The following is a 22,394-nucleotide window of genomic DNA, read 5'->3' on the forward strand; positions in this document are numbered from 1 at the left end:
CTAGGGGACTGTTAGACGGCTAATTGGCTTGTACAGTGCTGCGATCCACGGCAGCGCTGTACTGGGGACAGCAGTGTGACACGGCTGTTACCCTGGGAGACAGGATAGTGATCGGCTGTCATAGGCTGAAGCCTATGAAAGCTGATCACGCCGATTGGCTGGCGGGGGGAAGGAGGGAGGGCTAGGGAATAAATGTTTAAAAAAAAGTCAAATTTATTTAGAACATAATGAAAAATATTTATATTAAAAAAAAAAAAAAAAATCATTTGAGGGAGTGATCAGACCCCACCAACAGAAAGATCTGTTGGTGGGGAGAAAAGGGGGGTCCATTGTGTGCTGTGTTGTGTGCCCCTGCAGCGAGGCTTTAAAGCTGCAGTGGCCCTTTTTAGGAAAAAAGGCCTGATCTTTAGGGAGGGGGGGGTGTAACAATGCGGCCCTCAAGTGGTTAAACAAACATTTGTTAGGGCCAGTGCACACCAAAAACCTAGCAGATCTGCAAAATGTTTGAGGTTTTTGAAGCAGATTTTCAGAGCGATTTTAGGCATGTTAAGGGCCTATTCACACTAGAGCGTTTTGCCGGCGGCTTTAAAAGGGAACTTCAGCCTAAACAAATATACTGTCATCAAGTTATATTAGTTATGTTCATTAGAATAGATAGGTAATATAATCTCTTACCCACCCTGTTTTAAAAAAGAACAGGCAAATGTTTGTGATTCATGGGGGCTGCCATCTTTTTGGTTGAAAGGAGGTGACAACAAGGAGCAGGAGACACAGTTCCAACTATCCTGTGTCCTGATCACCCCTCCCAGCTGCACACGCTAGGCTTCAAATGTCAAATTCAAAGTGTAAAAAAAAAAAAAAAATGCACCAAAACAGCAGAACGAGAACAACCAGAAATCCCATCATGCTTTGCACAGCATCAGGTGAAAAAAGCCCGGGCAGTTTTCTTCTGTGCAGCTAAAAATGAGGCTTGTATAAGAGAAACAAAATTCTGATGCTGTGAAACTGTTAAAGAAACACAAAGCCTTTTCAGTGCTGCCGGAGGTTCACTTTAATACTCTATGGGCCCGTTCTTACTTGGGCGATTTGCGGTAATCGCCGGCGATTAACGCAAATTGCCAAATGTGTAGCCTGCACCATTTTCAGGCGATTTCCCGGTGATCGCATTTCAGTGCTATAGAAGCGCTAAACGCGATCGTGGGAAAATCGCTGCAGTGTCTAGCGGAAAAATTGTTTACCTTTTGCTATTCAGCAATCGCTAGCGTTCAGCGTGAACGCTAGCGATTGCTAGTGGAAAAGGGCCCTTAGAGAGATTTTCTAAACATGCCTAGTGTTTTTTGGAGCGTTTTTGTGTAGCAGATTTCATATATTGTTACAGTAAAGCTGTTACTGAACAGCTTCTGTAACAAAAACGCTTGGAAAACCACTCTGATCCAGCGTTTTTCAAAGCGGATTTCCACTCCCCTATACTTAACATTGAGACCGAGACACCTCCGAAATCTAAAAAATGCTGCAGCCCCTGAGTTTGCGTTTGTGGAAAAAACGAACTGCTCTGGTGTGCACCATCCCATTGAAATACATTACCCAAGCGGTTTTCAAACAGCTAGCGTTTTTAAAAATGCTCCAGAACTGCTCTGGTGTGCACCAGCCCTTTCAGCTGATACAAATCCTAAAATAAATCTGCAGTTTCTACTTCATGATTCATGGAAGCAGACATATTGTTTACAGCCTGTGCTTTCAAATGGGCTTATCTGCCATAGGCAGTCATGTGACACGGGGGGAGGATCAAATTAGACACAAATGAGGGGGAATTAGACAGGCTATACTCTAAATACGTACAGGGTGCTTGTCTCTGTTTTCTTCTGTCCTGTGCAAGAGGTCAGGTCCATTTAAGTATAAAATGTGGGGGAGGAGTCTTCAGTGTGTCATTGATTCAAGGCTAATCATGAGTAATCCACCACACTCGAACTAGTACGTATGCAAAAATATCAAAGAAACAACATACAAATTAGTGTCCAACTTTATTATCAAAAATGCAAAAAATATTTCTAGTAAGAAATTTCACATCTTTTCCTACTATCCATGGTGGCCTGGAAGGGGAATAGTAATTTTAAAGTGGACTCAAATTAAAAAATACAAGATTTCAGAAATCAAATCTATTTTCTAAATTATAATAATAAATGTCAGCACCTTTTCAGCTTCATGATGACCAATATAAAATATTTTACATATATTGGAGGAACCCCTCCCTTCCTTTCATATTGCCGGGACAGAATCCAGCAAACTGGTGGTGGAGGAGGAGGTGTCCGGCAAAGGAGGAATTGCTAATGGCTGCCTCCTGTATAACCCTAGTTATTTTATTTATTTATAAAGCGCCAACATATTACACAGCGCTGGACATTAGTTTAGGTTACAGACAATATTTAGGGGTACCATACAGCAATATGACAATACAGGAATACAAGAAAGACCAGATCACGCAGCACAGTATAAGTACCAGGTAATGCTTAGTCAGTCACTGGATGGGAGCATGGAGATTAGGCAAGTTAGGTGCACTCAGATGCATAGCCTGGGTGCACAATAATGGAGGTGCATGATCAGGTAGGACACAAGAGGAGGACCCTGCCCAAAGGCTAACAATCTAGAGTTATGAAAAGAGAAGGGTGAAAAGCATGCATTGAAATGCTCATAGGCTTGAAGGAGTGTTTATTTAGCTTTGTATGTGTCAGAGTGGTGCAACTAAATATTTTGAATTAAAAAAATCTTTGGTTTGGGTCCGCTTAAACGCCGCTGGGATTTTGCAGGCCGAGGGAGATTACATTCTACATTACTTAGTTCAGTTGCGCCTGAACCTCCCCCAGCACTGTTCAACGCTGAAGTTTTATCGCCACCTAGTGGTTGCGCCCGGCTAACGGAATAGTACCAAATTGACTTCTTATCGGGCATCATCATGGGCAGACCACCCCTGAACATAATTTAAAATGAACCCAAGGTGAGTGATAAGGAGGCTGCCATATGTATTTCCTTGTCAGCAATACCAGTTGCTTGGCTGTCTGCTGATCCTCTGCCTCTAATACTTTCAGCCACAGACCCTGAACAAGCATATGCAGATCATATGCAGAAGCTTCTGACAATATTTTCAGAACTGACAGAATTAGCTGCATGCTTGTTTCTGGTGTTAGTCAGACACTACTGCTGCCAAATAGATCAACAGTACTGCCAGGGAACTAGTATTGTTTTAAAGAAAAGAAATATGGCAGCCTCCATATCACTCTCACCTCTGGTTCACTTTAAAGTAAATGGGAATTATTATTATTTGTTTTTGGTTTTTTTTTAAGCCAGATACTTACCTAAGGAGAGGGAAAGCTCTGGGTCCTATAGAGCCTTACCTCTCCCGGTGCCCTCATTGCAGCGGGAGTTGCTCCGTTTGAATCTTCCACCACGGGGGACTTCGGAAGTCTTTAGGAGCGGAGTCCTCCCAAAGACAGGCGGCTCCATACTGCGTGTGCGCGAGTGAGGGCGCTCGCGCATGTGCAGTATGGAGTGGCCTGTCTTTGGGAGCACTCGGGCTCCCGAAGCCTCTTTTTGGCAGTGGACACAGCAGTATTTGAGCAAATTGGTTAAATACTGCTACCGGGGATCCTGCAGTGGAACGGGGTCTGGGAGAGGAGAGAAAAGGCTCTATAGGACCCAGAGCCTTCCCTCTCCTTAGGTAGCTTTTTTTTTTTTCTTTTTTTTTAATGGTTTTCATTGACTTTAACCACTTGAGGACCCACCCTTTACCCCCCCTTAAGGACCAGCGCTGTTTCAGCTGATCTGTGCTGGGTGGGCTCTGCAGCCCCCAGCACAGATCAGCGTGCAGGCAGAGCGACCAGATCGCCTCCCTTTTTTCCCCACTAGGGGGATGATGTGCTGGGGGGGTCTGATCGCTCCTGCCTGCCGGGTGTTGCGGGGGGGGGCACCTCAAAGCCCCCCTCCGCGGCGAAATCCTCCCCCTCCCTCTCCTACCTGGCCCCCCCTGGAGATCCGGGCTGCACAGGACGCTATCTGTCCTGTGCAGCCAGTGACAGGCTGTCTTCTGTCACATGGTGGCGATCCCCGGCCGCTGATTGGCCGGGGATCGCCGATCTGCCTTACGGCGCTGCTGCGCAGCAGCGCCGTACAATGTAAACAAAGCGGATTATTTCCGCTTGTGTTTACATTTAGCCTGCGAGCCGCCATCGGCGGCCCGCAGGCTATTCACGGAGCCCCCCCGCCGTGAATTGACAGGAAGCGAGCGGCTGCTTCCTGATTAATCAGCCTGCAGCTGGCGACGCAATACTGCGTCGCTGGTCCTGCAGCTGCCACTTTGCCGACGCACGGTATAAGCGTGCGGTCGGCAAGTGGTTAAAGGATTCCCAGGGGTGGTCCGCCCATGACTCCACCTGAACCACTTACGTCAGGTGGTGTCATCCCGCCCAAACCCCTTCTTCCCCTGCCTCCGCTCGTTTAACTTCTCGAAACGAGTGGCGGATCCAGGACCCCCTCACTACTAGACCTCAGATCAGCAGTGACCCACAGGGCCGCAGTGAAGAGAGGAGAGCGGCTCCCATAGCGGTGCGTATACTGGAAGTACTTATTTCCAGTATATGCTCAATTACCAGGTAAACCGCTCTCCTTTCTTCACTGAGGCCCCGCTGATCTGAGGTTTAGTCTAGTGAGGTGAGGGAGATCCAGAGACTGTCCAGGAGGAGATGGCCGCTGCAGCTCGTTTCGAGAAGGTTAACTAGTAGCGTCTGGCGAGGGAGATCTATACTGGGGGCACTTATACCTGGCTAACCTATACTGAGAGAAACTATATCTAGCTAACCTATACTGGAGGCACCTATGGCTGGCTAACCAATACCTGGGCACCTATAGCTGGCTAACCTATATTGAGGGCAACTACACTTGGCTAACCTATACTGGGGCACCAATACCTGGCTAACCTATGCTGGGGGCAACTATACCTGGCTAACCTATACTAGGGCAACTCTACCTGGCTACCTATCTACCTGTATTGCAGGGTTTGGGGGGGTTTTTTTGGCTGCACCTTAGTTATAACGTGCGGTGCAAATTATCGGGTGCTGTGCAATCATTCTAAATCACATCCTCACAAGTTTGCCTCAGGCAGCAAGAAGTCTAGAACCGGCACTGAGGATGCCTGAAGTGAGAGGGATATGGAAATTGCCATATTTATTTCATTTTAATCAATGCAAATTGCCTGGCTTTCCTGCTGATCCTCTGCCTCTTATACTTAAAGGATACCACAACTGAAATGTGACATAATGAGATAGACATGTGTGTGTACAGTGCCTAGCACACAGATAACTATGCTGTGTTCCTTTTTTTCTTTCTCTGCCTGAAAGAGTTAAATATCAGGTATGTAAGTGGCTGACTCAGTCCTGACTCAGACAGGAAGTGACTACAGTGTGACCCTCACTGATAAGAAATTCCCCTTTTTTACCTCTTTCCTGCTCTCAGAAGCCATTTTCTGCTAGGAAAGTGTTTTATAGTTGGAATTTCTTATCAGTGAGGGTCACGCTGTAGTCACTACCTGTCTGAGTCAGGACTGAGTCAGCCACTTACATACCTGATATTTAACTCTTTCAGGCAGAGAAAGAAAAAAAGGAACACAGCATAGTTATATGTGTGCAAGGCACTGTACATACACATGTTTATCTCATTATGTCACATTTCAGTTGTGGCATCCTTTAAATATGGCAGCCTCCATATCCATCACAGGTCAGTTCCCTTTAGGGCACGTTTCCACTATCACGAATTCGCATGCGTTGCCCGCATGCGAATTCGCATAGCCAGTGCAAGTGGATGGGACTGTTTCCACTTGTGCGTTTCCCCGCACGTTTTTCTGTGCAGAACAAATCTGCAGGGTAGGGCCCTCAGAATTCGCCTGCGTGTGGAATGCAGGCGAATCGCACGCAATGTATTTAATAGGGAAATCGCGTGCGTTTTCCCCATGCGTTTTTTGCCGCGATTTTGCATGCGATTTCGCATAGGTACCCATGTTAATTCACACAGGCAGTGACATGGTTAAAATCGCATCACCCTTACCTATGCGAAATCGCATTCGAAATCGTGGCAAAAAACGCATGCGGAATCGCACCCGCATGCGATTTGCCTGCGGTGATTGGCCGGCGATTCCGCAACGCTATAGTGGAAACGGGCCCTGAAAGTGAATGGGAACCGCATTTAAAAAAATGAGACAGATACCCAAGGAGAGGGAAGGCTCTGGGTCCTATAGAGCCTTCCGGCTCCTCTCCTGGTCCCCTCGTTCCAGTGCTGGCTCACCCGGTAGCAGTATTTGACTAATTTAGTCAAATACTGCTTTACCCAGCCGAAGGAGGTTTCAGAAGTCTTCAGGCCCCGTTCACACTGCACGCGTTTCCAGCCGCGTTTTGGAAACGCGTGCAGGTGGCCGACACGTACGACATCAGACATTGCATAGAGTGCAATGTCTGATGTTCACACTGCATGCGTTCCGGACCTGTGCGGTCCGGGAACGCATGCTGCACGCATTTTTTGTAAACGCATGGCTGTCCCATTCACTTTTCAGTGATGGGATCAGCCACGCAACGCATACGAACGCGGATGGCGTGCGTTCGTACGCGTTGCGGTCCGCATGCGTTGCGGTCTGTAGTCTGAACGGGGCCTCAGGGAGCCCGAGTGCTGCTGAAGAAGGGCGGCCCTGTACTGCGCCTGCGAAAGCATGCTCTCTTGCACACTCACGCCTGTGCAGTATGGAGCTGAACGTCTTCAGGAGGACACGGCTCCCGAAGTCTTCCAAATACCCTTTCGGTGGGGGATTGAAAGGGGGGGAGCCAGCACAGGATAGAGGGCACTGAGAGAGGAGACTGAAGGCTCTATACGACCGAGCCTTCCCTCTCCTTAGGTAAGTATTTGCTTTATTTTTATTTTTTTTAAATGCGGTTCCCATTCACTTTAAGTCTGCATTTGAACACACATAGCATAACCTGAAAGGCTGCATCTTATGCCATGTGCATGCGTTTGCATTTTTCTTTTTTTTTTACCGCAGATGAGTTTTTGAAGCACTTTGCATGCGTTTTTCATGCGTTTTACAATTGTGTTTTATGCAAATTAATAGGAAGACATCAGGAAGCTAAAATACATCACAAAACGATAGTATTTTTTATTTTTTTTTACAAAAACGCATGAACAACGCATACCATTGCTTTTCCATTGACTTTCATTATGTGCGTTTTTTGCATACTATGCAACAAAACCCGAGTTTTTGAAAATGCACGCATAGAAACGCATATGCGGTTTTTATATGCGTTTTTTTCCTGCGGCCCATAGACTTCCATTAGCGGCAAAAACGCAGCGTTTTCCGCAATGCTAGCGTTTCTGCTAAACGGGCACCTAGCCTAAAAGGAAATAAATATGGCAGCCTCCCATATGTCTTTCACTTCAGGTGTTCGCTTAAAGGACAACTGAAGTGAGTGGGATACGGAGCTTGCCATATTTATTTCCTTCTAAGCAATACCAGTTGCCTGGCAGACCTGCTGATCTATTTGGCTGCATAAGTGTCTGAATAACACCAGAAACAAGCATGTGACTAAACTTGTCAGATCTGACAATAATGTCCGATACATCTGATCTGCTGCATGCTTGATCAAGGTCTATGGGTAAAAGTATTAGAGGCAGAGGATCTGCAGGACAGCCAGGCAACTGGGATTGCTTAAAAGGAAATAAATATGGCAGCCTCCATATCCCTCTCACTTCAGTTGCCCTTTAACTATTTAAAGGGGAACTTCAGCCTAAACAAACATACTGTCATTAAGTTACATTAGTTATGTTAATTAGAATAGATAGGTAATATAATTTTTTACCCACCCTGTTTTAAAAGAACAGGCAAATGTTTGTGATTCATGGGGGCTGCCATCTTTGTCATGGGGCAGCCATCTTTTTGGTTGAAAGGAGGTGACAAGGAGCAGGAGACACAGTTCCAACTGTCCTGTGTCCTGATAACCCCTCCCAGCTGCACACGCTAGGCTTCAAATGTCATATTCAAAATGTAAAAAAAAAAAATGTGCACCAAAACAGCAGAACGAGAGCAATAACTTTAGAAATCCCATCATGCTTTGCACAGCATCAGGGGAAAAAAGCCCGGGCAGTTTTCTTCTGTGCAGCTAAAAATGAGGCTTGGATAAGAGAAACAAAGTTCTGATGCTGTGATACTGTTAAAGAAACACCAGGCCTTTTCAGTGCTGCTGAGTCGATTTTTAGCCTGGATGTTCACTTTAAGGACCACAGGACCCCCCCCCCCCCCCCCATGATTAGGCTATTTTTTTTTACAATTCAGTGCCCTGCAGCTTTCAGTGCCCGCGCAGCCACTCACCGATGCTCTGGCCCCGCCTCTGGTTCACTTCTGGAATTTCAGACTTTAAAGTCGGAAAACCACTGCGCCTGCGTTGCCCTGTCCTCGCTCCCGCTGATGTCACCGGGAGTGTATAGCACAAGCCCAGTATGGTCTGTGCCTGCGCAGTACGCTCCTGGTGACATCAACAGGCGCAAGGACACGGCAACGCAGGCGCAGTGGTTTTCAGACTTTAAGGTCTGAAATTCCAGAAGTGAACCGGAGGCGGGGCTGGAGCATCGGTGAGTGGCTGCGTGGGCACAGGACATCTGTGGGGGACCATTAGAAGCCCCAGGCAAGTTCAACTAACTTTCCCCCGACCCCCTACAGTAGTCCTTTAAGAGTTCGCTGCAGAGCCATACAACTTGGCACACAAATGAATTCCCCCTCTTTCTACCCACCAACAGAGCTTTCTGTTGATGGTCTCTGATCATTGCTGCCATCAGTATTTTTTTTAAATATGTATTAACATTTTTTTCCCCCTCAATCCCTCCCCCCCCCCCCCCTCCCGATGACCAATCAGGGTGATCCTCTCTCATAGGCATTCAGAGCCTCTCCAGGGGACAGCCAAGTCACAGAGCTATCCCCCAGTACAGCGCTGCATTATATTGCAGCACTGTACAACATAAACAGGCGTTTTTTTTACAGTACGCTAGTGGAGATTGCCACTGGCAGTGTTGATGGAGCGGAGCGTGTGATCCCCTGCAATCTCCTCCCCCAGGACTTGACGCCTTTCGGCGTTAGGCAGTCCTGGGGGAGCCAACTTGCGACCGCCAATTGGCGTTAGGCGGTTGTAAATTAAGGTTCTTGCATCTTTTGCTAGCAGCTTTTGCTAACCGCAACATAGATGCAGGTAAAAGTATCCATGAAAAAGCTGGTCCTCCTGTTTCTTATCAAGGTTCTGAGTTGTTCTGGAAGTACAATGTGGGCATACAGAATATTGGGCAAGTGGATTTAATGTTTTGGCTGATGACTGTGTATTATTGTTAATGATATATCTGGCACCATCTTTTGTCTCACTGCTCTCCATCCCTGGGGAACATGGCGAGCTCCATACAGACAGGACACTAGAGGAGCAGCCCGCTGTAGGTAAGTACTGCCTATCACACCCCAACTAATAATCCATAGTACTTTGTATCCCAAAAAACTCCATTATGGGGACGTTTATTTTATATTTTTTCATGTACAGGTGCTTGGGTCCCTTTATGAACAGATTGATATAGCTGTAAACTGTCAATGAAATTACTAGAAATCTGCATTTAGTTTAAAAGGCAGATTTATTGTGATTGTTTCCACTAGGAATCCCAACTTTTTTGAGATGAGAAAGAGGGACACTTAAGCCACGCCCTGCCACACCCCTGATCACGCCCCCATCACACCCCTAGTCACGCATACATTAAAGATTTCGTAAGAAAAATGTGTTTTATTATGCAAACCACACTGGTCCTTTCTATCCTGGTTCATTTTCCTTCATATTAACATTTAAAAATTAGTAGTATATCAATTTAAAGGATGGGAATAAAATTTAAAGTCAAACACATTTTTAGTAGAGAAATATATATATTTACATAGAAAGAGGGACAAATGAGGAGGACAGAGGGACAGGGCACCCAAAGAGTGACTGTCCCCCCAAAAGAGGGACAGTTGGGAGTTATGCAATTCTTCATTCAGAACTGCTTCTATAAGATGATTTTATGAATGCTTAACTGTACTCTAAACTTCAGTTCAGTCTAAATAATAAATTGTTGCCTGAAAACAGAATGACAGTAAATCTTTGTGATAAGACTAATGTAAGTTATGTGTGAGAAGCGTTTCTAACAAGCTGGACTGAGCTGACTGTCCCTCATGATACCTGAGAGGTGATAATGTATTACGGTAAATAGGAGGAGGAGATCACAATACAAATGCCTTGTCTATATATAGAAACATAAGCTGGAGAAAGGACTATGATTCTGCAGCTGTGGAAGTGATTGGATGCTGCCTGCATGTGACTTCTTGTACAATCCATTATGAGGTCAGATGATCAGTTCTGCGCTGCTGAGATAGGAAGTCACTGGAGTTTGCCAGCCTGCTTATGCAGTGTTATCCTCATCTGCAAACATTCTAACACTATGGTATGTTTAGCTACTCTGCTTTATGCAAATTGACTCTTGTATTAGCATTAAAGGAAACCTTAACTGAGCGGGATAAGGATGTTTCCTTTTAAGTAACACCAGTTGCCTGACAACTCTGTTGATCTCTGCGGTTGCAGTAGTGGCTGAATCACTTACCTGAAACAAGCATGCAGCTAATCCAGTCTGACTTCAGTCAGAGCACCTGATCTGTATGCTTGTTGAGGGGCTGTGGCTGAAAGTATTAGAGACACAGGATCAGCAGGAGACTCGGGCAACTGGTATTATTTTAAAAGGAAAAAATCCATATCTTTCTCAGCTTAGGTTCCCTTTAATGAGGCTGTTTAGTGCTGTATTTCTGTATTCATGGCAGTCAGTGCAGTGGGATATTGCCACTAAGCATTGTGAGATATAAGTACATTTAAAAAGAGTCTAAAGGGAAAAATAATTGCTAAATTTACCTTAGCATTCGCTTCAGAACTCTCATCAGACGCAAACCGGCGAAAAACGAGGTCTGCAGACCCCCCAAATCCCCTGGGGGAGGGGGGGGTCTAAGGACGGCGCTTCCTGGAAGGGGCAGAGCTCTCTGCTGTAGCTATGCCTTTCCTGCCATCAATCGCTGACATCGGCGACATCAGGAGAGGCGGAGCTACAGCGAATAGCTCAGCCTCTCAGGGCAGCACAATCCATGACCAAGTTGGTCGTGGATGTTTGCCCGGGGATTTGGGGGGTCTGCAGCCCTCGTTTTTCGGCGGGGATGTGGCGGTTTAGCGCTGGTGAGACTTCTGAAGCAAATGCTAAGGTAAATATAAAAAACAAATTCGCTTCAGAGTCTCTTTAAAGCCATGGTTTGAAAGAGGCATAGCAGAGACTACTATTGGCAGCTAGAGTGTAGATGCCAATAAGTATAGCAAACAGAAGCAAATTGCTTCTGCTCTAGCATAGCGTCTAGCTGTCCCTCTTTGGGAACCCTTTCTCTCTGTCCCTCTTTCTTCCTCATTTGTCCCTCTTTTAGGACAATGGATTTATTTCTTATTTTCAAATGTTAATATGAAGGAAAATGAACCAGGATAGAAAGGACCAGTGTGATTTTATTTTTTTTTAATGAAATCTTTATAGTCTCTTTGTCTAGGGGTGTGTCAGGGGCATGGCTAGAGGTGTGGCTTAAGTGTCCCTCTTTCTGATCTCAAAACGTTGGGAGGTATGGCTCTAGTATGTCATACTTTTTAGCATTGGAAAACATTAGCAGCTGCTTAGCTATACTCTTGTATGACTTGGTCCTTATTAATGCAGACAAAGGTGTTTACTTCATTATGCGTAACCACCTAGGAAACAGGTGTGATGCAAGCAGTGGTGTAACAGGAGATGCAGAAGTTGTGACTGCACCCAACCCCTGGACCAGAGGGACCTTCTTCAGCTACTGTATTAGCTCTTTATTGGTGTTATACTAGTGATGATCACCGTTACATGCATTTGAATAGTGGTTATTATTAACAAAAAGTCCTTCTACCCTTTTTCATACTGTATATATGTATATAACTATATATGTAATAGTTATGTAGAGTGCATGAGAGGGCCTAGTGTAAAATTTGCACTGGGGCCCAGCTCCTTAGTGGTGCCTTTGAATACAAAGATATTCATCACATTGGACTTCTAAAAATCTTTGTTTTTTCTGGTCATAAATTTCACAATGCATTAGATGAACATATCATTATAGTTACATCAGCTATCATTTTTTTTTTCTCTTTCATACCATAGTTTTCTGGATACACTTCCAAAAACTTGCATAGGTTTCCCTTTGTGTGGCATAATTTTAAACTCTCTTTCAGGCCTTATTAACATTGCATTCCGTTCGTGTGTATGTCTGCGTTGGGCTTTTTCTGAGGCATCTTTTTTTTCAGATTCCCGGCGCTTGGGTGGGCGATTAGTTTTTGTGCTTAGCAGTTTTCTAAGCGTTTTTTTCCAAGCGGTTTTGTAATTCACTCACTGACGCAAGTCAGGAAGTGAACTCTTTGACCCGGAAAAGAATAAATACAATGGCGTCAATTCACCAGAGGTTACCAACCTATTTATCTCTTGGGAGGTAATTTACCTCCTGTGATATCTCCAAATAGCAATTCTCCATAAGTATAGTGGAAAATATCGACAGAGAGAAATGCAAGAGATAAATGTGAGATAAGTATGAGACAAATAAGTGATAGTTAGTAGTTAGTTTTTCTCCAAATCACAATTCACCAGGGAAGAAAGGGGGTGTGGCCATTCGTTATTTTTTCATCTCTTTATCCCCTGAATGAACCTGGAGATATCGTGGTTTTCACACAGCAGCTGCTGCTGTGGAAGATGGAGCCTTTTGAGCTTACTCTGTTAGGCCTGGTGCACACCAAAAACCGCTAGCAGATCCACAAAATGCTAGCAGATTTTGAAACACTTTTTCTTATTTTTCTGTAGCGTTTCAGCTAGCATTTTGCGGTTTTGTGAAGCGTTTTTGGTGTAGTAGATTTCATGTATTGTTACAGTAAAGCTGTTACTGAACAGCTACTGTAACAAAAACCGCCTGGCAAACCGCTCTGAAGTGCCGTTTTTCAGAGCGGTTTGCGTTTTTCCTATACTTAACATTGAGGCAGAAACGCCTCCGCAATCCAAAATCTGCAGCAGCCCGGGAGTATGCGTTTCTGCAAAACGCCTCCCTCTCTGGTGTGCACCAGCCCATTGAAATACATTACTCAAGCGTATCCGCAGCCGCAAGCGGATCGCAAAACGCAGCCGAACCGCTCTGGTGTGCACTAGGCCTTAGAGCTTGCTTCTATTATGAGGAGACGAAGGCGCAGGAGGAGGGTCTGTTTAATCGCCCCTCGTATTTTTCGTGAGAGAACAGTTCTTGATAATTTTACTGAGACAGAAGTGGTGAAGAAGTTCAGACTCACTCGTGATATGATTTATGATATGATCCGGCAGTAAAAGGCGGGAATACTCTGGTCACGTAGTGGTAAAACTCCACCTCCTACCCACAATGCTTCACTTTCAAGCTTACAGAGAGGAAAAATATCCCATATAAATCATTAATACCGATTACCTTACTCTCTGCTTTCTCACACTTTCCTCATGCATATCTCTCCATTATCCCCTGCTATCCAACACTTTTCTCTCTGTCCTCTCACACTGGTGAATTGACTCCAGAGTGTTAAAATACCTCATGAGATAAACTACCTACCTTTTTTCTCTTAGTAAATCCTCTCTGGTGAATTGACGCCAATGTATTTACTCTTAAAAACGCCAACGCAATCGCTACATAAAGTGATTTTGTCAGCGTTTTGCATTTCTCCTACGGTACACGCATCGCTATACTGCATACGACCCGCGCTGATATGAACCTTCTTATAGACATTCATTGTCCATGCGGTTGGGGGGGGGGGGGGGGAGGGGGCATCTTTAAAAACCGCACGCAGGCGAAAAAAAGCCAAAAACGCCTGCAGTGTAAATAAGCCTTTAAAGGGTGTTTTTCAAATAACCCTCCAGGACAGGTGCTACATATGAGATATGGGCTCCGCCCTCAACAGGAAACACAAAGAACTAGCTCTCTATAAGTTCCACCCCTCAGTATCCACCTGCCAGTTCTTTGTGTTTCCTGTCCCGGGAAGCCTCTAGCTCTCTACAGCTAGATATGGTCAGCAGCCAGGCAGTGCTGAGGCCATGGAACTTTTATAGGTAGCCCTGTCCTGGAAGGATTACTGGGGGTTTACCTTGTTTTTCCACGGTAGTGGAACTCTGAATCATGCTGGAGGTCAGCTATGTAAGGAGAGACGGTGTTTGAGGCAGCATGGTGGAGACCGATCGCGCGTCGGAGGGAAGCTTTCACTTTGCGGAGGCAGAAAGGTGACTTCCTTTGGCGGTAGTGTGATTCTCAGCGTGTCCAGAGCGGAGGCAAGGGCAATAGCGCTGTGAGCACGACACTTCCGACCTTACGGGGACATCGTATCCGGTACGCGCAGCTGTCAGAACGCCGAGAGGTCCATTCCCCACACCGCGGTTGGTGTTTGGTGGAGATGGACACAAGACAGAGGACGGCAGACCAAGTAAGTGGCGGCGGACATCGGAGGATGGTTGCCCGTCTGATTCTGAGGTCTATGCCTAAACCTGGCGCAAGGGAAGATTTTTTTAGTTTCTTACAGCGCTGATGGTTGTAGAAAGTCTTTTGTCTACTATTGCCCATGTATTCAGCACTATGTTTACTTACCCAAATTGTTTGGGTTGTGGGTGTTTATCTTAAGCATGTTCTCATGTCTTTACTTAAACTGCTGAATTATATAACTTTGCTGCAGATAACTTCATCATGAGGTTTGTGCACGCAGGTGGACAAAATCAATTGATTGATTAATTATCCCAGGAAAAGTGTTCTGTGCGCATTTAATTTGTCGTATGCATCTTGCATTTGAATGGGCAGCATAATTTATTTTTATCATTTCATTTTACTTGAAATTAGATTAAGTTTCACTGTTATACTTTATATATGCCTAGCTTTATGAGTAGAGCTAAGTCTGGGGTTTACTGATTATACCAAATAGCTATCTCATGGCATGTTAAATATTTATGTATGCTGGTTAACAGACTTAATTGATTAAATCATCAATTGCATGTTTTTCAGGATGCTTTTGAGCCTACTGATAGCTCTGATAGGTCCAGCAATTGCCATCTTTGGAACAAAGTGTTGCATGCTGTGTGTTATAAACAGGTAAGCCGCGTTAGACTGTTTGCACATGCGCAGTTATGTTGGAAGGGGAGGTCTCCCCTCCTCCTCCGCGGCCAGCCACATGGCTAATTAATATTCACTGCACTGTGACGTGCAGTGTTTACTTCCTGGAGCGGCCGCTCTGTGTGGCGTTTGGCTGGCGGGACCAAGTGATGCGGATCACAGGGTCTCCGCATCGCACATCGCGAAAAAGGCGCACCAACAGCTGCATAACGCAGTTCTTGGTAGCATCCTCCTCCAGCACCACCGGGCGTTGCGTTGGGGGCACGTTATGCAACTTATAGCATCCCCTAAAACACAACGTCCTGGTGGGAAAGAAGCCTTGGGCTCCCTGCACACTGCAAATGCATGCAGTGTGCAAAAGGCCTTAGACTGGTCTAAAGTATCTTGTTAAAAATGCATATCAAGTGCAAATAATAAGATACTACAGCATCTTGCAAAGAGTTTGTTATCCATTAGGCAAGAAATGGTGGAAACATTTAAAGCTTTTAAAGAAAGCCTTCCTTCTACTTCAGTTTCACAGCCGCTTCAGACTGCTTAAATTCAATCTACAAAACCTAAGAAAGCAATAAGGAAATCTCCTAGAATAATACTTTCTTCTGAAGAGGAAGATGATAGTCAGCAGGAAGTTGTTAATCCGGATTCCAAATCTTCTGTGGACTTATCTGTACAGAGTGAAGCAGGGGGGACTGTAAAGTCCTCAAAGTTTAAGTTTGCTGCTGGAAGAAACTGAAGAATCATTGAAGGCAATTCATTCAACTTTGGATATTCCACTACAAAAAAAAAAAAAAAAAAAATCATCTGCAATGATACATGATATACACAGGAATGGAACCATGTGAGCATTAGCAGTTATGTTTCCCAGTTCATATTCCTCTATTAAAACTTAATCACAGCTCAATGGAAAGAGCCGGATAAAAGAATATTTGTATCTAGGGCCTCTTTCGCAGTGCGACAGTAAAATCGCATGTTATAAAATAATTCAACGCAGACTAACTGTGACAATCCAGCCCCGCGATCCCGTCGAGATCTGCTCCCGTCAGCGTACGCAGGAAGTACGGGCGCAGACGGACAACTAGACCGGTTGCTGGATCGTCAGAGGGAAGAAAGTAAAGGGCGACAGAGCGTGCCAATCCCGTCTAATCTGCTCCCATTAGCATACGCAGGAAGTACGGTGAACAGACTGACAATAAAGATTGGTCGCGCAGCTGCCGACAATATGTAATGGGACAAACATCCACCAATCCCGTATTACTAGGCCACTGTTGCCATGCAGGTCTCATGCACTAGAGACTGCTGGAGGCAAATTCACTGTGTGCGTAGTAAACGGTTAAGATTGGTTGGAGGTGCCCATACATGTACAATTCTGATTGTATATACAATCGGTAAACTAAAAATATCGATTTCGCGCTGGAAATCGGGTAAATAAAGTAGACTGCCACCACTCTCTCAAGTTCAGGGAGGAAAGAGACTCCCGCTATCATAATACGGTAGCCAGCCCAATCACGTTCAACACGCTCAAGTCACCGTTCGGGGAATAATCACTTCCGACGGCTTAAAGACTGTGAGCAATGTGACGTTAAAGGTTACTGGGTCCCTATATGATGCAATCTCGAATTGTACTTACAATCGAGAAACGAAAGTTATCGATTTCGCACAGGAAATCTGGTACTAGCTAATCCTAGAAGGAAGAAACGGTTATTTACAACCTAGCTAGCAAATCAACAATTTATAAGCAAATCATAAAACAATGCGGTAGTATGACTGACTCTTCAGAGGGCAGATTCGTTATAGCAGCAATCAGATGACCAGAACAGGCACAAGACTGAACGATAAAATCGTTAGTTTATTTCTAAACTACATACACACAGCTTATTTTAGAACAGATTGATTGACAGAGAGAAGGGAAGAAAAGGAACAGAATGTCTGATTATATACAGTTCAAATACCGTTATTGGTAGTCCATGCGGCAATCGCAAGTCTTTGGCGAAAGTCCCAAAATGGCGGTTGCCATGCGGCCAGCAGGCCTTTGTTAGAAAGTTCAAAGATGGAGGTGGGCCCGTGTCCCTGCGGGCTGCCAGGATGTTACTAGGCATCAGATTGAAGGTAAAGGACGCAGAGCTTTCTGGGCTCTGTCTGGTTATAGCCCCTACTCCAGCAAGGAGGGGTTAGGGGGCGTGGATCACACACCTCTTTGCAGCAGGAGGTCTCTGCCCCTCTTATAGAGGCAAGAATTTACCTGAATCATAAGTGTGCTCATCTGCAAACCGTACAAGTTATGTTAAATCTAATAACATTTTTAGGTTTGTCAGAATTTATCAAGAACGTTGATACCAAACTTGGGGGGTTTAGAGTGAACGGTGACCCCAAAATGCATATCTCTGCTTTGGCAGGGCTTACCTTGAATTCAGAAACATCCAATCATGTGGTTGGTTCCGAATTTCAGAATAAGCGGGTTCTTAAGGCCGTTGCCTATTTGGAAAGCCATCTTTATGGCAAAAGATGGATTTCATATTTGTGAGATCACAGAAAGGTCAGCTGGGAGATGGAATCTCCTTGATCCTTCAGCTGAGGTAATCCTGGGAGAACCCCCTGCTGTGATCGGTTCCTAGCAGTCTGGAGGAAGGGGCGGTTTATTAGCTTCTGTCCATCTAATCTCTGATGGATGAGCTATAACCTTCCAGGGATGCTGGAGAAACACTTTCACACTGAGGTGAGAAAAGCTGTAATTAGAAGCTACCAAAGAGCCAGGGTTTGTTAGCATTTGACCAGGGAGAGGAACTGTATTAACCCCTGGCTCCCCTGATCTTCTTATAAACCAAGCCTTTCCCTCTGCTGTCACTTTTAATAGTGGCGACAGGGAATATTTTATAAGGCTCTAACTACTTTTTTAGGACGAATAAACGTTGATTCGTCACACTAACGCACAGCAATACTAAGTCTGTGGGACATTCACAGTGCACACGTTGCGTTTGTGTGTAACTTGTAGCATTGTTAGATAGTGCTGCATGCTGTGCGTTATACACATTATTAGCTGCGTTGGACGGTTTGCACATGCTCAGTAATTACTTGGAAGCATAGTTTTCATTGCCTGTATGTTCTATTGTATGGGACGATAACGAGGCATTAACTTGCGTTGCAACCTTTTGGGGTGCTGCGGTGTAAGTTTGCGTTGCGATTGTAACGATGCATCAAAACGCAACATCCCACTGTGAAAGTAGCCTCAGGGTTTGAAAAGGCGTTTTCCATTTTCTGAGGAAGACGCTAAGCCTGGGGATTCATGTTCTAAACTTGATGCTGCATTTAGTCAGGTTGGAAGGTGAATGAGTTATCATTCAAGGTCTAAAGCGGCCTTAAAAAACAGAAAATAAGTTGAAATTTCTCTTAAGAAAGCATGGTCTGCTACTGCTCCCATTCGGAATCACGTCAGCACCCAGAATCTTCACAAAAGTAATGGCAGAAATTGTGGGAACCCTTCATTAAAAAGGTGTTCTGATAATGCCATACTTAGATGACCTTTTAGTAGTGACAGACAGTATTGTGAAGTTGAAACATCAGAGATCTCATCATCCAGCAGTTGGTACGAGCAGGTTGGTTAGGGAACCGACAAAAATCAAATTTGATTCCGACACAGGTTATTCAGTTCTTGGGGTTCAGAATCAATTTCCATAGCTTAGAAATTATTTCTTCCACAAGACAAGTTAGGCAAAATTCATGCCTTAGTGGAAAATTTCCAGCAAAAACCAATGGTAACAGTCAAACAAGTGATGAGTCTAATAGGATTTTTGACATCCACAGCACTGGCAGTGTATTGGGCATTGAAACCAGGGATGAGCAGAAACTACGCCAGTGCGAATTTACGCATCATAGTTTGCATCTACGCATGGTAGTTCATAGGTAAAGTTTTTCAAAACAACGCTGATGAATTTACGCATAGTGAAGTACTGCTACACGTAGCTTACGCCCACTATGCGTAGTGAATGTGTGTATTGCGTAGTGAACTACGAATGCGTTTCTTGCGTCTAATTTTCAGCGTGTGATTGTATGCTTACAAATTTACGCAGGGGAAAGGGGAATGTATGCATTGAAGAGGTCCCGGTATAAGCAGTTATAGAGAAATGAATGCGTAAAATTTTCTGCATATAAGCACAAGCATCCGCACACACTATGCTTCACACTACGCGTAATTGCGTAATTTTAATGCATAGTCTACGTGATGCATACAAAACGAATATTTGATATTCGCAGCCGTAGTTTGTTGAAGTGTAATTGAGTAAAACCATGTGTAGTTCCAGCGTAGCAAAGTTGGCTGACTACGACCATCCTTGATTGAAACGTGAGAATATTACAACGGCTCCTGCGCAGTTGGAAAGTAAGTCATGCAGCTTTAAACCGCATGGTGTCTATTCCAACACGGTTGAAACAATCACTCAGTTGGTGTATAATAGCAGACAATGTCACTCGGGGACGACTATGGTAGTTTCAGATGACAAAAGTGTTAACAGACGCAAGTATTCTTGGGAGAACCCACATAGATGGGATATATCTACAAGGAACTTGGTCAAAGCAGATTAATCTTTAAATTTTGGAGAGCATCTGGGAGTGTAGAGAGCCCTAGACCATGCAAAATACAGGTTAAAAGACCAGCATGGTCAAGATCAGGTCAGACAATATAACAGTAGTGATGTATGTAAACAAACAAGGGTGTACCAGGTCATCACAACTTCTTGATTTGATACTGCAGCTGCTAGATTGGGCGGAGAACAATCTTCAATCGATCTCAGCGGTTCACCTAAAGGGTTCATTAAGCAACATGGTGGATCTGTTCAGCGGGAAGAGACTATCAATCTAATGCTAAGTCCTGAAGTGTTCAAGTTGTTAGCGAAAAAGTAGGGACAACCACAGATCGATTTATTCGCCAATCTGGAGAATACTCAGTGCCGCCAGTTTTTCTCTCTAGACCCAAGAGGCGCTTCGGGAGTAGATGCCTTGGCTCAAATGTGGGATTATCAAATATCTTATGCATTTCCTCCAATACCGCTGTTACCAATAGTATTACAGAAGCTGAAATCGATAACAATGTATCTAATATTAATTGAACCAGATTGGCTGAAAATAATCTGGTATCCAATGATTAAGTTGATGCTGGTGGACAGACCAATGCCATTAACAGACAGACTATACCTTCTCAAAAAGAAAAGAGAAATGGACTCAGATTCCGAATCTTCGATTGACAGCTTGGTTTCTGAAAGGAAGATCTTAAAAGATAGAGGGTTAATAGAATATAATTAAAAGTAGAAAGAAAGTCACTAGAGCAATATATCAAAACTATTGGAAAACTTTTTGTCAATGGAAGAGAAAGACAGGACTCCGATCCAATAAGCTCGCTACAGTGTTAGGATTTTTGCAATAATACGTTGACAAAAATCTAGCATTGAGTAGCCTAAAGATCCAAGTGGCAGCCTTATCACTATACTCGGATGAGAGGTTAGCATTAGAACCTCTAGTTATTAGTTTTTTTGTTTGTCAGTTACAAATTGAAAGGAGTTCAAAGTCCTAGAGAGGTAACCGCTCACTCAACAGGGTCAGTGGCAACTTCTTGGGCTTATAGAGCTGGAGCAACAACGGCGGATATCTGCAAGACAGCAACTTGGAAATCCGTGAACACCTTATTAGGCATTACCGACTGGGCTTATCAGCAGAAGAACAGGCATTTGGAAGAAAAGTTCTACAGGCTGTTGTCCCTCCCTGAGGTTGGTATTTATTGCATATCATCTCATATGTAGCACCTTTCCTGGAGGGTTATTTGAAAAAACCAAAATTAGCTTACCTGGTAATGCTGTTTTTAATAACCCTCCAGGACAGGTGACCCACCCATTTTGATATATATATTTATGTATAATATTGACTGAAGCATATATTTGTGTGTTTATACGGATGTTTATGTACATGCAAGTTTTTTGTTAAATTGTTTGAAAGAAGAATCGGTATCAGGACAGTTAATTGGAACGTACTGGCAGGTGGATACTGAGGGGTGGAACTTATAGAGAGCTAGTTCTTTGTGTTTCCTGTTGAGGGCGGAGCCCATATCTCATATGTAGCACCTGTCCTGGAGGGTTATTAAAAACAGCATTACCAGGTAAGCTAATTTTGGTTTTCTACAACTCCTGCTGTAACAAGCATACACAAGGTGACACCACTATTATACTCAAGTGTCATTAAAATCCTCTTATTGTAAATGTCGAGGAACTTGGCCAAGCAATGTACTATATCAGAAGTTATTTATATCAGGCTTCATCATACAGTGTATATTCCTGCAGAAGTATGGTCAGGACCTGAGAGCCCAGTTTACTTTGCAAGATGTTTAATATATCAGAGTTTATTATAATGAGACTACTGTATTTCATAAGTGATTTCTCTTAATATACAGGGATTGGTGAAAATGCAGTCAAGAGATAGGAAAGGACAACTGAAGCGAGAGGGATATGAAAGCTGCCATATTTATTTCCTTTTAAACAATACCAGTTTCCTGGCCATGCTGCTGATCTTTTGCCTCTAATACTTTCAGCTATAGACCCTGAACAACCATACAGCAGATCAGGCGTTTCTGACATTGACAGATCTGACAAGTTCAGCTGCATGCGTGTTTCTGGTGTTATTCAGACATGACTGCAGCCAAATAGATCAGCAGGATAGCCAGGCAACTGGTATTGTTTAAAAGGAAATAAATATGGCAGCCTTAAAATACCTCTTACTTCAGTTGTCCTTCAACTCTGGTAATCCAAACTTGAGAAACAGGCACCACCATTACTTTGATGAATGAGATTGAATTAAAAAAGAGTGACATTTATTTTTGTGTAATCAGTATTCATTAAAATGTGTGTCATCTTCATTTTTCTTATATGTCAAGCAATTGAATGCGACTAAGGGGAAATAAGTCATGGATCACTTGGAACAGAAAAACAAGCAAGGTTACAGCTCTGTTGGTGATCTTAAGAACACATGGCAAACCTGGGCAAAGGAACACGCGGACTATCAGAAAAAGAACCCCTTTAGCAATGTCATAGAGCCTGGCTCCGCCCATCTGGACACACAGGATCCAGACTATGGTAAGCCAATAGCT

The 22,394-nt window shown here is 44.2% G+C and overlaps 1 long non-coding RNA gene across 1 annotated transcript; it reads right to left on the reverse strand.

The window, feature by feature from the left end:
* Positions 1-1,845: 1,845 nt before the first annotated feature.
* Positions 1,846-20,597, reverse strand: LOC137503868 (uncharacterized). Its single transcript, XR_011019357.1, has 3 exons — positions 20,456-20,597; positions 15,865-16,044; positions 1,846-1,968 (listed from the first exon to the last, which is right to left on the reverse strand). It is a non-coding gene; the product is annotated as an uncharacterized lncRNA (long non-coding RNA).
* Positions 20,598-22,394: the final 1,797 nt, after the last annotated feature.

This window comes from Hyperolius riggenbachi, chromosome 4 (genome assembly GCF_040937935.1).
Source record: "Hyperolius riggenbachi isolate aHypRig1 chromosome 4, aHypRig1.pri, whole genome shotgun sequence".
NCBI lineage: Eukaryota > Metazoa > Chordata > Amphibia > Anura > Hyperoliidae > Hyperolius > Hyperolius riggenbachi.